At 40.2% G+C, this 12,492-nt stretch overlaps 1 long non-coding RNA gene across 1 annotated transcript; it reads left to right on the forward strand.

Annotated features, from left to right (window-relative positions):
* The first annotated feature begins 1,653 nt into the window (after positions 1–1,653).
* On the forward strand, positions 1,654–9,804 carry LOC120439238. Its single transcript, XR_005612486.1, has 3 exons — positions 1,654–1,759; positions 3,311–3,403; positions 9,692–9,804. It is a non-coding gene; the product is annotated as an uncharacterized LOC120439238 (long non-coding RNA).
* The last annotated feature ends 2,688 nt before the right edge of the window (positions 9,805–12,492 follow it).

Genomic DNA, 12,492 nt, shown 5'->3' on the forward strand with positions numbered 1-12,492 from the left:
GTTTATTTAAGGGAGATGAACAAAATACATTGGAATTGTACATAACATCACAGATGATAAATTCAATAAATGGTAAATGGCCTGTACTTGTATAGCGCTTTACTAGTCCCTAAGGACCCCAAAGCACTTTACACATCCAGTCATTCATCCATTCACGCACACATTCACACACTGGTGATGGCAAGCTACATTGTAGCCACAGCCACCCTGGGGCGCACTGACAGAGGCGAGGCTGCGGACACTGGCGCCACCGGGCCCTCTGACCACCAGTAAGCAACGGGTGAAGTGTCTTGCCCAAGGACACAACGACCCGAGACTGTCAAGCCGGGCTCGAACGGCAACCTTCCGATTACAAGGCGAACTCCCAACTCTTGAGCCACAATCGCCCACATTAAATAAATTCAATAGATTTTAAGTAGATGCTTGTGCATTCTTACAGTCTTATATGTTGAATTGAACTATGTGATCTGTTCAAAGCCTCCCAGTCAGTGCTGTTCTCCATGCCTGTCTAACTGTACATGATGTTATTAGCACAAACACTTTAAAGGTGATCATTTATGACTTCAGCAATAATACAGACAGCAATGTAGTTAGCAATAAAACAGTTAGTTTTATTGGGAATTAACTTAAAAACAACAAACAAACATCTGTCTCCTTTTTTTTTTTTTTTTTTTTTTTTTGTCACAAAAGCATCAATATCTGATGAGAAGATTTATTTTTTTTGGGTTTTTGAACAGGAGAAGAATATCTCTAACTAGTTGATTTGTTCACATTTTCACATCTCAATTTTTAAGTGAAATGTGCATTTTGAGTTTATACAATATGTATATAAGGCGACCGTTTCCTTTTGCAGTATTTTTGTGTGGTGCGTTTTTCTATTTCTTAAAAAGGGGAACAAAAGTGTTTGTTCACCTAGGATGATTTGTTTTAATTTTACATGGTCTTACTGAGGTGATGCGAATTGAAACATGCATACTTTTTTTTTTTCTTTTTTTTTTTTTTGATGGGGGTGGGATGGGGATGTGCTGGAAAAGCTTGAAAAGGGACCCTGAAAGTGCTTAAAAAGTGCTTGAATTTGACCCTGAAAAAGGCGCATGAACCCTGTTGATTAAACCATGGTGCTTTAAAATGCTTTAAAGTGATGGTGTTTTATGTTTTCTCTCATGTACAGTGTGACCCATTTATTTAGGTAGTTTAAGTGTAATTTGTAGTTACCTGGAGATGCTGTATTTTCTGCAGTTCCTGCTTTCACTGAAGCTTTTGATTATTTCTTTGATTCTCAGTGCTCAGGCTATTGTCTCCTTCCACTCTGTATCAGATTTTTATTTTTCCATTTGCAGTACTTGCCATTTCCTTAAACATAGTGTGATTTGCTGGGTCTGTGTGTGTATATTTGAAATCTGTGTGTTTCTGGCAGGTGTTTGGCCACGGGAAAGATGACTGGGAACCTACGTGGGCCCTGCTGCTGACAGTTCTGATAGCTGGAGGGGGGGCACAGAGTCAGCCCCATCCTCACCCCACCCCAGTCCAAGCAAACTTTAGATGATCTCTCACATGAATTTTCATTTCTGCCCCCCACCATCCCACCTTGTGTGGGTGGGTGTGGGTGTGGTGTGGTGTGGTGTGGGGGAATTCTCACCCCGCCCAGCCCAACCCAACCCCACATTGACAGCCCAAAAGGACGAAGGCAAGGAAGGCAGCAGGTCCGGATAGAATCTGCTCCAGACTGCTGCAGGACTGTACAGAACAGCTTTGTCAGGTGATCCTGTACATCTTACATATTTCTCTCATGTTTCATCTTGTGTCAGTACCAAAGAATATTTCCTAATAGTCATAGTTTGTGTGTGCGTGTGTGTGTTCTTATATATCAGAGAGTGAGTGTGTTTGGACACGCCTTCTCATTCAATGGTTTTCTTCTTCATGACGATTTACATTGTAGAAATATTCACCTTTTATGGCTGCACTGGTTTGCCAGCTGAAACATGTAGATGCATAATTTTTACAGCCTTTAAGATCGAATTCATGTTGGGGTTGAATCACAGATTTTTACATATAAAATAAACAGTTAATACTTCTAGTCTCTTGACTAAAGAGATTCTACTGTGATGATTAAGCCTATGAGCAGGAGGTGTCTCTCTCTGCACTTCAGAGTACACCAGAGTTTTGTGTTGAGGCCTCTGGTGGATTGAATTCTTTAAACATGAAAACAGAAAGAAGGAACCTGCTTTAAATCCCTTCGGTACTCGCACTTCCTCCGGCAGTTCAAAGAATTGCGTGTAATGTTAATTCTGAACTGGATGAAGTTCTTAAAGTGCATAAACTGAACCACTGCGTGAATATCCGGTCTTTAGGTCTGACGTCACTAGCCGTGTCTGGGCTTAAACTCCGCTGCAGGTCCATATATCAAACGATCACTGAGGCATTACTGAGAGTTGAAAAACTTTCTAAAGTCTTTCATTTTTAATAAAATGATCAGCGTTCTGCTCTACCAGGTGTAGCAATTGAGTTTAACATCCAGGCATCCATGAAAATGGAATTTATGATATTTAACGGAGTTAGAAGTTAGCAGGAAGTTAGCTCGCTAGCTTCCATCTAAATACAATATAGCATGTCCTGACTGTGGGGTTTTGGAAACAAATTCAAACGTACAGCTCTGCTATCACTTCTGACATAAATGAAGACAGAAAACTAAACAGCAGTGACTTTTGTAGGGGTACTGAAGTTTGGCCAGCTGGTATATAACGATGTGCTACGTGACCGCTAGCGACGCAGCTATGTGAGCATAATATAAACAAGCTAACTTTTTCCGCTCGATAAAAGTTAACGTGAAGATTCTCGGCGGTCAGGAACAAATGTAATCGCATGGCAGGATGCCGTGAACGGACCAAACTTCAGCCAGGAGAACAACTGAGATAATCCATCCACATTAGTCATTCATATACTGCTGCACGGGCTGGGCTGTAGTTGCATCGTAAGGTTTTAAAACTGAGCTTAATTAAATGATTAGCAGTAATAAAAGCCGAGGGAGGTCAACAGTGATCACTGACTGTTTTAGGAGCTTTTGAGATTAAATAGAAGAAAATACAAAACATTAAACACGTTAACAACACAAAAGCCATATTAGCGCGCAGACTACTTTAGGCCCGGAAGTAGGATTCGATCACGTCATCACTTAAAGACCGGATAAGGTTAAATGTGGACCTGAGATCTCAATAAAATATAAATTCCAGTCTGTTTTCCACTAATCTCTACAACAGCTGTTTTCTCACCTCTTCTGAGCATGTCCATGTACCTCTTCTCTGCACGACAGTGACATCATATACCTGTGAGGACGCTGATGATGGAGCAAAGGTCTCAGATGCTGAGACAGATGCGACTGTCTAAATCTGATCGGCACAGAGAGGTAGGTGTGGAAAGCTTACAGCGGGGTTTCGTGGTGTGTGAAAAATGCCTGTAGGTTTGCGAGGGTTGATTAGGAGTTGTGTTTGAAACTTTATGCAAGCTGGGTCTTAACAAGCATTTGTTCACCACTTTCACCAGGAGAGCCCTAGCAGTAGCAGCAACAATGGTAGGCCAGAGGCAGGCGTTGCTACAAGGTTTCAGGTAGCGCTGGGCGATATGACGATATGTATCGTGTGAGCGATAGAAAAGTGTCTATCATGCCATTTGTCTTCTATCGTTTTAACCCAATTTTTATAAATTATTACATAAAATATATAATTAACCCTTTACAACCGGTCGGAGCAGGCACACTCCGTTTTACCCTAACTATTTTAAATCCCTGTAGAACTGGAACCACGTAAGGTAGCGCAATAATAATTTTTTTGCATATGAAACCGGAGGAGTTGTACTTACATCTAATGCCATTAGCCTGCCCTAGGTCACGGTTTCCTTCCACATATAGCTTTGCAAAATTACATAAGAAGCACTTGCAGCAACAAAAGATAATATTCCAGAAACACGCTTTGCCGATGTTCATAACACTTCCTACGTTGGCATATCGTCAGCGCGAACTATCGCATGTCCGCCATTACCTGCCAGAAACCGAAGTGACGTCATTTTCGCGAAAAGGGCCTTATAAGCCTATGTTGGTGTTTTTAAAAGTCATGTTTGACTTTATGCTTTTCTGCATCGTTTCTGGGATGCTTAGAACTCAAATTATACTATTTATTTTCATTTTTCCTGTAGTATATAAAAATTAGTGCATCTCAAAAATAAAACTATGAAGACACTCAAAATAAATTTCTCGTGGTTGGAAACTATTTTGTGCAACTTTTTGAAGGATACACCTCTTAAATTTTTCTAACTAGAAATTTATGTAAAAACAATCAAAAACGATTTTCAATTTTTGTAGTTTATTATTACAGGTCAGGAGGGTGTCCGCCTGATCTCGAAGTGTCTGAGTGTTTCTCACATTCTTATAGCTTCAGCCCCTCCAAACTAAGCATTCACATTGTTTCTCTCTTACGGTGCCTAAGTTATGACCTTGGCTTCCTGTGCAGTATGCTCTGTTCTTTTCTAATTGGACAAATAAGGCAGTGATTCTCTGAAAACAGTATTTCTTATAACGCAGCAGTATCATGGGTCATAAAACAATATCATTCATTCACAATAAATCTGCAGTCTAATGCAATACAAATCAGTTTAATAAATGTAATAGTTATCCCCTTCTTCTAAGTCAGGAGAATAATGCAAACTAAAACTACATAATAATTTCACAATCTTTAATTAGGGGTATAACGTTGCATAAGATAATATAATAATCTCACAGAAGTCATCACCATCTACTCCTGATTAGAGAAACACTGAAGCATAAAGACAGTGGAACTGGAATTAATGGGTGGAAGCTGGAACTTTCCATTTAATGCCATTCTGAAGTTATGGAAAGAGAAGCCCCTATAAACAAAGTCAAAGGGCTTTTACTCTGAAATGCAAAATGAGATTGATTTGAGATTGAGATGTTACCACTGTAGAGTTGTGTTATGGTTTGCATGAACTCCAATTACTTAGTGGAAACAGTAATTGTCCTGTTAACAGCATCTGCGTTTAATTATAAAAGGTACCTCACAAACAATTATAATCAAGACATTGACGTGATAAAACTGTGGGGTTGTATACTGTCAATGTAGAGTGAAATGATCTTGTGTAAACAGCAACTTTGCTTTTAAGGGTTTAAGGGATTCTGAAGTCAGTGAAAGAGTGGGTCATATATTGGCAATTTCAACGGGACATTACTTTGAAAGGCAAAATCAAGGCGACTTGAAATTGACTTTGTATCCCGTGATAGTGTACACTGCACACTGTCGATCTAGAGTGAAATTATCCTGTGGAAACAGAAATTTTCATTTTAAAACATTCTGAAGTAATTGAAAGAGTATATCACATATGGGCAAATTCAACGGGCCATTAATTTGAAAGGCAAAATCAGACTGACTTGATATTGACATGACATACTGTGTGGGGCTGCATACTGTCAATACAGAGTGAAATTATCCTGTGGAAACAAGAATTTTTCTTTTAGAGAATTTTGAAATTCTTCCAAGAGTAATCAGATATTGGCAATTTGGAAAGGCTTTTATTTTGGAAAGCAAAATCAGACTGACTTGATATTGATATGGTATCACTGTGGGGTTGGATACTATTGATCTAACATGGATTCATCCTGTGGAAACAGCAAATTTCAATTTAAGAGCATTTTGAAATCGTTAAAAGAGTAGGTCGTCTCTGGGCAATTTGAAAAGGCTTTTTAATTTGGAAGGCAAAATCAGACTTACTTGATTTTGATATGGTATCACTGTGGGGCTGTATACTGTTGATCTAAAGTGGAATTATCCTGTGGAAACAAATTTTCATTTTTAGAGCATTCTGAAATCACTGAAAGGTAGGTCTTAAATGGGCAATTTCAACGGGCCATTTGAAACATAAAATCAGACTGACTTGATAATGACATGGTATCATTGTGGGGTTGCATACTCTTGATCTAGAGTGAAATTATGCAGTGGAAACAAGAATTTGTCTTTTAGAGAAATCAGAATTCATTGAAAGATTATTTCCCATATGGGCAATTTGAAAGGGCTATTATTTTGAAAGGCAAAATCAGAATGACTTAAGATTAACATGGTATCACTGTGGGATGGAATACTGTCAATATAGACAGTAATTATTCTGTGGAAACAGCAATTTTCCATTTTAGAGCTTTCTGATGTCATTGAAAACGCACCCGATATATGGTCAAATTGAAAGGGCCATTATTTTGACAGGCAAAATAAGAATGATTGTTATTAACATGGTATCACTGTGGTTGTATACTGTCAATATAGACTGCAACTAGTCTGTGGAAACGTGAATTTTCCATTCTGAATTAATTGAAAGAGTAGTTCAAAATTAACATTCAGAGGGCTTTTACTTTAAAGCCATCTCCTTGTGGATTTCAATATTGACATGTTGCTACTAGAATAATAGGGTATGTCATTTGTATCCAACATTAGAGTGTGCAAACAAGAGAAATTGATATTTGTGAATGTGCTCTTAATTTACTGTAAGTTGGTTTTATTTTGAAATCATGCTTCGGGAACTTTTATTTTGAAATCCGGTTTCACATCCCTTCCCTTAATACTTTGTTTTAGGTTCCTGTGTATTCAAAGTGGAGGCTGGCTTGACTGCAATGCTGGAATTGGAGGCTGGCTTGACACCAGTTAAAAACAGGACCTGTGCAAAAACCTGTGCTTACATTCAGTCTCAGTTTCAACTGTCTGAACTGTCTGTTAAATTCATTATTTGTTAAGTAGCCCTCTGTATAACTAACCATTCAGGATTTATAACACTGATATGAAGCTAACACTTTCTGTGTATTGGTGACAGTTAAAACTGATGAGCAGCATTTCTCAGGTCCGTGAGCAGGTTCAAAGTCAAAAAATAAGTTCAAAGTCCATGAGGCTACTACCTGATTCATTCTGCTGCCTCATAATGTCATCAATAAAACACACAGATTCTGAGCTGGAGAAGTGAACAGACTCACCAGTTGCTTCCTTTGTATGTCCAGCGAATAGTATCCTGAGGAGAGTCAGAGAAAAGCTTGCATTAAACTGTTTAGCATCAGTCTGAGTGACGCATTTTCTCACAGCATGTATGACTTTAACAGTATTTCTTTTCCCCGTTTGCACACGCTGACAGGACCCAGTATGTAAACAGTGTCCTGGACAAACACCACAGTTTGTTTAGAAGACGTAGCCGCAGCCTGATGTAGGTTAGTGTGCATACGTACGGATCTTTGGACAGATAAACATGACGCAAACAAAGTATTTACTGCTGGGGAAGCGCTAACACACAATACAGCTGGTGCCTGGCACCACAAACAGTTTCCTTTTATAAGGCCTCACAAGTACTCATCAGTCAGTGACTATATCAAAGACTCCCACATGACATTAATAATGCTGATTTGGCTCTCTCAGTCTAGGATTAACTCTCCTTCAGTATTAAGATTATCACTACGATTGTCTTCATTCTGTTTTGTTGTTTTATTATGTAACTTTACTGTCCTCCTCTGTGTAAGGACCTCTGGTCAGCCTGTACTGTGTCTGCAGAGCAGTTTAGTTTCATCGCTCTGACAAAGAAACTTTCTTGGATACTTGGAGGTCAGGAGGTAGAGCCAGAGAAAGCCATAGTCGCTGGAAGGGCAGTGTTTCGATCCTCTGCTCCCACAGTCTGCATGTTTACTTATCCATGGGGGAGCTACTGAACCCAAAAAGGGCTTATATGAATCTCTTTGACTAGGTGAACAATGCATATAGTAGAAAGTGCTCAAAGTGATTGCTCCAGTGTGTTCATCTTCCTTTTAGCAGGACTATTTAAAAAGTTATTGGTGGTGGGCTCGGCAGCCTACATCCACTCCAGCTCCTCCTTTTCCTTCTGTGCTGTATTTGGCCTAAAATCACATCTGCTCACTGATGTCTGCTCTGTGACTCTTTCGCTGTGCTTGCTGAACAGCTGCAGATAGATGTAACCTTTTAACTGCAGCCATCTGGGCTAAAATAGCTCACAAACCCTGCCTGGTAGTGGGAGGAAAAATTACATTTCTGGTCTTCGCCTCCTGTCAAACTAGACTCGTATGTACATTGCAGCAGAGGATGCTGTTATGGAACGAGTTGCAGCATGTCGTTGGCGGCGCTATTGCAGCGGGTAGTGCTGGGCGATATGACGATATATATCGTGTGGACGATAGAAAAGTGTCTATCGTGCCATTTGTCTTCTATCGTTTCTAACCCTAATTTTATAAATTATTACATAAAATATATCATTAACCCTTTACAACCGGTCGGAGCAGGCACACTCCGTTTTGCCTAACTATTTTTAAATCCCTGTAGAACTGGAACCACGTAAGGTAGCGCAATAATTTTTTTTTTTGCATATGAAACCGGAGGAGTTGTACTTACATCTTATTCCATTAGCCTGCCCTAGGTCACAGTTTCCTTCCACATATAGCTTTGCAAAAATTGCATAAAAAGCACTTCCAGCAACAAAAACAAAATATTCCAGACTTGCAGCAACAAAAACATAATATTCCAGAAACGCGCTTTGCCGATCCGATCAGCTGTTCATAACACTTCCTACTTTGGAATCTAAGTCAGCGCGAACTATCGCATGTCCGCCATTACCTGTCCGAAACCGGAGTATGCGTCATTTTCGCAGAAAATGTAGTTTTACCTTCAAAGCCTATGTTGGTGTTTTTAAAAGTCATGTTTGACTTTATGCTTTTCTGTATCGTTTCTGGGATGCTTAGAAGTCAAATTACACTGTTGGAAATAGTTTATTTTGATGCACATGCTGCAAACAAAACAAAAACGATTTTCAATTTTTTCTAGTTTATTGCACTTTTTGCAATTTATGTAGTTACTATGGACTTAATGCATACATATTATTAAAATTTGGGCTATAACACTTGTATTGATGTATGGAAACTTGAAATGCTCCCACAAATGGCACTACAGCATGTAAAATGTAAAGATAAGCTCTGGCGGACTTGGTTCTATGGTAGATCTTAAAGGGTTAAATAGCCTGTGGCAAATATATTAGTGTTGTCTTCTCACTATACATGCTCCATTTTCTCTTGCATAAAGTTAAAAGTATAAAAAAATATTTTTCGCAAAGAAACTGTCTTGTGGTTTTGCGACCTGGTGCTGCTATACGTGCGCCCGGATTTGCGACATGCTTTACGGTAACTCAAAACAAAGACTGCACCCTCTCCACTCGCTGTTTACAAACTGCATACTTTCCAGATGACCACAGGTCATGTGGTATATCGTGATATATATCGTTATCGTGATATAAAATAATTCATATCATGATAAATATTTTTTCCATATCGCCCAGCACTAGCAGCGGGAATGCGATCGACTCACGTTCAGTTTTTTCTTCTTTCTTTAGTTTTTTTCTTTTTGTGGTCACAGCTTTTGGACAGAATTATAAGGGAAGCAAGATTTTTTTTTTTTTTTTTTAATATGTTGCAAATAAATCAAAAAGTACCGAAAACAGGTTAAGAAATACATTTTTGTGCTTACAGGCTTAAGTTACAACCTTTCATTTTGACTAATTTCTTAAAATTTTGTTATTACCATATAATCTGCCTTTCCATTAAACTGCTGCTCGTCACTCATCAGTGTCACGGCTGAGCAAACATCCTGATCTCTTACAGGACTATGCATCTCTTTAAAAAGAGACCAAGACCAGAGTCAGCCCCATCCCTCACCCCACCCCACTCCAAACAAACTTTAGATAATCTCTCACATGGATTTTCATTTCTGCCCCCACCATCCCACCTGGTGGGGGCGGGGGATCCTCACCCCGACCCAGCCCAGCCCAGCCCCACATCGACAGCCCAAGAGGACAAAGGAAAGGAAGGCAGCAGGTCCAGATAGAATCTGCTCCAGACTCCTATGACAACACAAGGCAAGAAAACAAAGTGTTGATCTTAAACTCTAACAAAGCCTTTAAAGTTTCCGCTGAACCCTCTGCTCTGTCTCTGCCCAGGTGTGGCGCAAGTGTTCAATGCGAATCTTCACAGTGGCCCAGATGGAGGATAATTCCATCCAGATGAAGAAGGATTTGTTAACCTTCACCTATCAGCTACGCATCGATGCTGAGGTGGAAGTAGTGGAGATGGTACGCACAAAAACCCAGAACGTCTCCTCATTTCTTCTTAAGTAGCTTTAAGTTTGCTGAAATGATCTTCCAAGAAAGAAGGAAAGAAAGAGAGAATAAAACAAGCTATACTGGATTTAAATCCAGCTGATCTCCCTTTAAGGTCATCCTTTTAAGCACTGCTTCAATTACATTACCGGGTCTGACCACTTGCACTTTGACTGAAATATTCACCTTTTATGGCTGCACTGGTTCGCCAGCTGAAACCTGTAGATGCATAATTTTTACAGCCTTTAAGATCGAATTCATGTTGGGGTTGAATCACAGATTTTTACATATAAAATAAACAGTTAATGCTTCTAGTCTCTTGACTAAAGAGATTCTACTGTGATGATTAAGCCTATGAGCAGCAGGTGTCTCTCTGCACTTCACAGTACACCAGAGTTTTGTGTTGAGGCCTCTGGTGGATTGAATTCTTTAAACATGAAAAGCAATTCATCTCATGTAAACAATAACGTGGCTGTTTACGTTTTGAAAAGCCCAAATGCACAGAAACAGCTGCGTTTTCAAAAAAATACCCGTGTAGGTGCGGACGTGGCGTAAAAGAGTTAGTAGTGTATTTTATTACTACCTGTAATTTATTGCAGATTACATGTATTTGCTTAATTGTTTACTAAATGTTTGAGGTGTGAAATAAACTGCAGTGGAGCAAAGTGTGTGTGTGTGTGTGTGTGTGTGTGTGTGTGTGTGTGTTCGTGTGTGCTGTAGAGAGAGAGGGGCGTGAACATTTTTCTTGTAAAACAAACGGGGCCCAGCAAAACAAGTTTGGGAACCACTGGCCTAAGGTGTGATATAAATGACTAAAGTGATAGCTCAGCCTGTAAAATGTGAACTGTCTCAGTCAGCAAAACAAAGAAACACCAACAGCTCCCATCAGGATACTTTAAAAAAAAAAAACTCTTTAGCGATCCAACAGGTGCTTCCAGGTGTATAAACAATGGCAAAGTAAACAAATTCCCCCTCTCTCTCTCTCTCTCTCTCTTCACCTCCTATGACCGGCAGGTTTATGTTCTCCGACCGCGACACAACTGCCGGCACCCCGGCTGGAAACATGATCACCATGTCCAAGAAGCTGCTGTGGGCGCCACTACCAGGATCTGCGCATCCTTCACGTCCGCCTTACGACCTTTCACCTTAACCCAGTGGAAGCCCACGCAGAAGAACACTGCACGGCCCAGCAGCCACAGGATCGGGTGGAACAGCCAGCGCCGCCAGCCTGATAAGGGTTTGGAGCGTTCCTCCTGAGGCAGGCCGGCCAATCTCAGCACAGCGACGATCCAAGCAGAGATTAACAAGATCCACGCCAGGAAGACCCGTATGGGGAGCAGGGTGCAGCCCAGGATGATGCCCTGCAGGATCAGAGGGGAAAATTAGAGATGTTTAAACATAATGCAGGGTTCAATCAAGTGAAACGCACGCCACCAAACATCAGAAACACTGTTTCATGGTCTAAATCTAAAAAGATGCCCTCTTTAGTTCTTTTCATGGCATCACAAAGCCTTAGTCAATCTAAACTCAACCACTCAACACGGGACACATCAAGCTCAGCTTGATTTAAAGGTCAAGTTTAGGCGAAGTCATTGTTTCAAACAAACAAACATTATTCCTGCTGATTTAAGAAAATATAAGATATATGAATCGTAGTGTTTGTTTATATAATGCTAATGAGCCATGTTTGCTTGGTGGAGCTGGTTAAATGCTCTTCGGTGAAACCTGCTTAAAGATAACTAAGAGGCAAAGTGGAAATCCATCAGAATGATGGAAGGTTTTTCTTTTTTCTGTTTTTCATTAATAATAAAGCGAGCGAGCGTGTGCGTGTGTGTGTGTGCGTGTGTGTATTGCTTTTATTAATCCCTCAAAGCAGAAGAAGTAGAAACAATGCTTCCAATATGGCAGCCTGATTAAAGAGCCGGTGAGGCTTTAGTCTTTAACATCCACAACAGACAGACCTCTACATGCTGCACACAGGAAACCCTTGCTCTGAGTCTTCACCCACAGCAACACTTTCCTGTCATCATCTGTGCTGCGACTCCATCAAGGCAAAGGGAAGCAACGCGTAAACATTTTCTCAAACTGCTGCGCTGAAACCGTTTCCAAAGAGCATGCTGTGTGAGACGATAAACCTCATTTAACCTTTTAACCTGTGGCTTCCGGAACAAACTCAGGCGAGTCAGTCACTGCAAACACATTTATAGCATCAAGTGTTTGTCAAATTAAAAGGATGTGTTTTTCTACAGCTAGGATCATTTTCTATGTGCAGTAAAGTGCATCATCGGTGTTCAATCATACATTTTG

This window comes from Oreochromis aureus, linkage group 3 (assembly GCF_013358895.1).
Source record: "Oreochromis aureus strain Israel breed Guangdong linkage group 3, ZZ_aureus, whole genome shotgun sequence".
Taxonomy (NCBI): domain Eukaryota; kingdom Metazoa; phylum Chordata; class Actinopteri; order Cichliformes; family Cichlidae; genus Oreochromis; species Oreochromis aureus.